This window comes from Geotrypetes seraphini, chromosome 8, assembly GCF_902459505.1.
Source record: "Geotrypetes seraphini chromosome 8, aGeoSer1.1, whole genome shotgun sequence".
NCBI lineage: Eukaryota > Metazoa > Chordata > Amphibia > Gymnophiona > Dermophiidae > Geotrypetes > Geotrypetes seraphini.
In genome coordinates this window covers 44569705-44574704 of record NC_047091.1, presented here as the reverse complement: position 1 = coordinate 44574704, position 5000 = coordinate 44569705, and the positions used below count along the sequence as shown (strand labels likewise).

General features: G+C 59.2%; 1 non-coding gene and 1 pseudogene across 1 annotated transcript; both read right to left on the bottom strand.

Annotated features, from left to right (window-relative positions):
* LOC117366254 overlaps window positions 1–3784 on the bottom strand; it is a 9603-nt pseudogene extending 5819 nt beyond the window's left edge.
* A 400-nt stretch (window positions 3785–4184) lies between these two features.
* LOC117366260 lies at window positions 4185–4338 on the bottom strand. Its single transcript, XR_004540535.1, has one exon. It is a non-coding gene; the product is annotated as a 5.8S ribosomal RNA (ribosomal RNA).
* Between the last annotated feature and the right edge of the window lie 662 nt (window positions 4339–5000).

Genomic DNA, 5000 nt, shown 5'->3' with positions numbered 1-5000 from the left:
AAAGAACCGTGTGCTCTAGACTAGTGCGTATAATCCCGTTCAGATGGATGTAATAGTCTCCAGGGGTCCACAAACCCCAAGGCTCTACACAAATAGGGGATGCCCTTCGTTTGTTTCACTCTAGGCATACTCGTCGACCCAGAGCGGTCCATAGTGGGATTATGTACCTGATTTAGGTCGCCCACCAAAATTAGGGGGCAGCCCAGATCTTGCACACAAATATTCACCAAATTCTGGAAAAATGCATGTTGATAGCTATTTGGACCATATCCCACCAATAGTCTGAATATCCCGCCAGGTCCCTCCACCCTTACCAATAGATACCTACCCTGAGGGTCACGTCGCAATACCCGTACCGAGCCTAAGAAGCCCTTGCGAATCAATATGGCCACCCCAGCTCTCCTCCCGGGTGCAGAAGCAAAGTGTAAATCTCCGACCCATCCTCTCTGAAGTTTCCGGTGTTCACTATCAGTAAGCCTAGTCTCCTGTAAGCAAGCTATATCTGCAGAGTGATGTTTCAATTGGGAAAGTATTTTAGTGCGTTTAACCGGAGACGTTATTCCTGAAACATTCCAGGAAAGAATACGTAAATTACGATCACCCGTAAGGATCCCTGTCCCTCCCGTCAATAATACCACTTCCAGTAGTATGAAGAGTCCCGGGACGCCCAGCCTCGCCCCGAGACCACACAATCCACTCCCAAGCAGACCACCCTCTCCGCTGGAAACCGTTCAATAAAACAGAAAAGGCAATATACATACAAACATCCCCGAACCATACCGCTGCTGCCCCCAAGAAATCCCCAATCCCATCATCCCCACGAACTACTCCCAGAACCCCCATCTGGAGGAACTAGAGTCACAGAAATTGTCACCCCCCAGGGCAACCCTGACCTTCAATTATCTGTCTTCAACCATAATACATGAAAAACACTGTCCCTGCAAACAGCAGTTAGCACAAGAGTCATATGCAAACACCAACCCTACTCAGCCTGTATCCAAACCCAGGTTAATCCGCTCCCGGCTTCGGGGAGCCCAGCTGCTGCATGAAAGCATCTGCCTCCTCTGGGGTCTGAAAAGTTTTCCAGACTCCATTGCTGTGAATTCTCAACGTAGCTGGGTAGTTGAATTGAAAGCGCTGTTTCAGATCCGCCAGGCGTGCACATAAAGGGTAATAAGGTCGCCGCCGGTCCTGCAAAGCTATGGAGAAGTCCTGGCTCAGTCGGACAGGCTGACCATCATATTTCAGGTCATCCTTCTTGGCTCTGTACTGGCGCAGCAGCTCAATTTTGTGTTGGAAATTTAACAATTTCAGTATCACCACACGCGGGCGCCTGTCTAGGCCAGGTCGGGGTCCCAGCCGATGTGCCCGTTCTATGCATAAGGGCCCCAGCAAAGGTCTCAAAGTGAACTCGTCCCGCAGCCAGGTCTCCAGCAATTCTGGTAAGGCTCTCTCCGGCAACGTCTCTGGAATGCCCATCAGACGCAGGTTAGAGCGACGAGATCTGTTCTCTAAATCATCAATCTTCTCATTCTGAGCTCTAACCTGCGCCTGCAACGTGCTAATGTCTGTGTCCCGCGCCGTCGAGGAATCCTCCAAGTCAGACACTCGTCCTTCTAGCTCTGTAGTGCGAGCCGCCGCTGTAGCCAGCAAAGTCTCTAAGTTAGCAATTTGGGTGGTGAGTGCCTCCATTTGGGGCCCCAAAACCTGCGAGAGCGCCGTTTTAATATCGCTCAGGGCCGACTCGGTCAGGCTGGATACCGCCGCCGCGGGACTCGCCGCCATCTTGGGCTGCACCGGTCTTGCACGTGGTCCGGTTTTCTTCGCCAATTTCGGCTGCATCGACTCCTGGGATCGGGTAAGGTAGCGGTCCATATATATTGTGATCGTACCAGGAGTCTCTCACAGTGATCGGGTCGGCAGGGTGTCAGCAATTTAGCGCGATTCGGCAGGGCTGCCCCGGAGCGAACGAGGAGACGTCCTCACTCGCTCATGGCATCACGTGACTCCCCGTCCTGCTGTCTATATCAACCAACACCTTTTCTGGGGTCTGATGAGCGTCGGCATCGGGCGCCTTAACCCGGCGTTCGGTTCATCCCGCAGCGCCAGTTCTGCTTACCAAAAGTGGCCCACTGGGCGGCTCGCATTCCACGCCCGGCTCCAAGCCAGCGAGCCGGGCTTCTTACCCATTTAAAGTTTGAGAATAGGTTGAGATCGTTTCGGCCCCAAGACCTCTAATCATTCGCTTTACCGGATAAAACTGCGTCGGAGAGCGCCAGCTATCCTGAGGGAAACTTCGGAAGGAACCAGCTACTAGACGGTTCGATTAGTCTTTCGCCCCTATACCCAGGTCGGACGACCGATTTGCACGTCAGGACCGCTACGGACCTCCACCAGAGTTTCCTCTGGCTTCGCCCTGCCCAGGCATAGTTCACCATCTTTCGGGTCCTATCGCGCGCGCTCACGCTCCACCTCCCCGACGGTGCGGACGAGACGGGCCGGTGGTGCGCCCGCCGTGCCGGGTCGCCGCTCGTTTTTCCCCACCGCCCCAACCTTCTCCTTCCCCACCCCCCACCCCCCACAACTCCCCAACCACCCCCGCGAAGGGGTGGAAAGAAAAGAGAGGAGGGGGGGGAGGAAAAAAAAAAAGGAGGGGAGGGGGCGGGCGGCGTCGGCGACGGGATCCCACCTCGGCCGGCGAGAGGCCAGCCCTCACCTTCATTGCGCCGCAGGGTTTCGCCGCTCGTCCCCTCTTACTAGCGTGCGCGTTAGACTCCTTGGTCCGTGTTTCAAAACGGGTCGGGTGGGTCACCGACATCGCCGCGGACCCCTGGGGCCCGTCGTGGGCCTCCCCCGCCCTGCGGCGCGAAGCGGTCAGGGCGCACTGAGGACAGTCCGCCCCGTCTGACAGTCGCGCCGGGGGCGGGGGGCCCCGTCCCTCTTCCCCCCTCCGTGCGCCCCACCCCCGGGGGGAGGCGAGGCGGCGGTCGGGGATCCGGGGAAAAAGAGAGGGCGCGGAGGCGGTCGTCTCCCTCGGCCCCGGGTAAAACGGCGAAGCTGCTGCCGGGGGGCTCTAACACGCGCCGCTTTTTAAGGGCGGCGAGCCACCTTCCCCGCCGGCCTTCCCAGCCGACCCGGAGCCGGTCGAGGTGCAACGCGGCCGGAGGAAATGTGTCCTGCGGGGGCCGGAGCCGCACAGGGGGCGTTCCCCCACGCCGACCCCCCCCTGACCGCCGCGAGGCGGGGGGGAGGGGCGGGAGGGATGGCACCTGAAACCCCGGTGGCGGCCGGCCGCTGCCCGTCGGGTAGCCCGCCGGGTTGAATCCTCCGGGCGGACCGCACGGACCCCACCCGTTTACCTCTTAACGGTTTCACGCCCTCTTGAACTCTCTCTTCAAAGTTCTTTTCAACTTTCCCTTACGGTACTTGTCCGCTATCGGTCTCGTGCCGGTATTTAGCCTTAGATGGAGTTTACCACCCGCTTTGGGGTGCATTCCCAAACAACCCGACTCCGAGAAGACCCGGACCCGGCGCGCCGGGGGCCGCTACCGGCCTAACACCGTCCGCGGGCTGGACCTCGATCAGAAGGACTCGGGCCCCCGAGCGGCGCCGGGGAGCCGGTCTTCCGTACGCCACATTTCCCGCGCCCGCCGCAAGGGCGGGGATTCGGCGCTGGGCTCTTCCCTCTTCACTCGCCGTTACTGAGAGAATCCTGGTTAGTTTCTTTTCCTCCGCTTAGTAATATGCTTAAATTCAGCGGGTCGCCACGTCTGATCTGAGGTCGTAGCCGAAAGATGGGTAACGGCGGAGGAGGAGGAGGAGGAGGTTCGGTGACTCCTCTGCCGCCGCCGCCTAGAGACGGGTTAAAGGGGAACGGAACTGGCGGGAGGTCTCGGCGCGAGCGGGCAGCCTCCTTCCGCAGACAGAAAAAACGACACACGAAAGCCACCCCGCGGCGGCTCTCGTCCTTCTTCCGCGCAGTTCTGAGCCCCCCTCTCACCTCTGGGTCAGCTCTTGAGGGGACGTAGGGTCCGTGACGCACGAGCCTGCTCCGAACGAACCGTTCCCGGCGCGTCATACAAGAGACCCTGCGAGCACCCCTGGCCGCGCGCTCCGCGTGTTGGTTGTTTTAAAAAAAAAAAAAAAAAAAACACACAAACGCCGAGGCGATTGACGGATACGTGCGTCCCTCAGACAGGCGTAGCCCCGGGAGGAACCCGGGGCCGCAAGGTGCGTTCGAAGTGTCGATGATCAATGTGTCCTGCAATTCACACTAATTCTCGCAGCTAGCTGCATTCTTCATCGACGCACGAGCCGAGTGATCCACCGCTAAGAGTCACGCGCGAGCGTAAAGGCTTTGTTATCGCGCGGCGGCGTGCACCTTGTACGGTGTCCGCCACCGCCACTCGGTCGACCATAAACACACGGGAGGGATGGAAAATATATATAGGGTCCAGGCGCTCTTGCCCAGGAGGCTCCCCGCACACGCACGCACACCCATCCCGGTTTGGGAGAGAGTGGGGAGAGAGATAGATAGAGAGTCTCGCCGGGCGAGGGAGGCAGCGTCCCCGCGCCCTTCTCCCATGCCGACGACCCCCCCCCGTCACGCGCAAGGAGCCGTCGCTCGAGTCTTCAAACCACCGCCTCGTCCCTCCCGCCCAGGGAAGGACGCTGCGCTAGGTACCTGTGAAAATACACGACCGCGGTGGACGTAAATGGTTGGTTTGTTGTTTTTTTTTTCTCATCCGGGCGGAACGGAATCCCACGCGCTATGTTTTTTTTTTTCAGGGGCGTCCGTGAAGGTGTGGGAGTGGGGAGGGGCGGGGACCCCCGCAACCACCCCCTATCACATCACGGCCTCGCCCCCACCGCATCACGGTGGATCCTTCCGCACGGCACGCCGGGCAATGCCGTACCGACACGCGGCCCCATTTTTTTTTTTTTTTTTCTGCCCGCCGCGCTCCCCGCTCTCGATAAAGAGAGGCGCGTGGCGAGGTGGG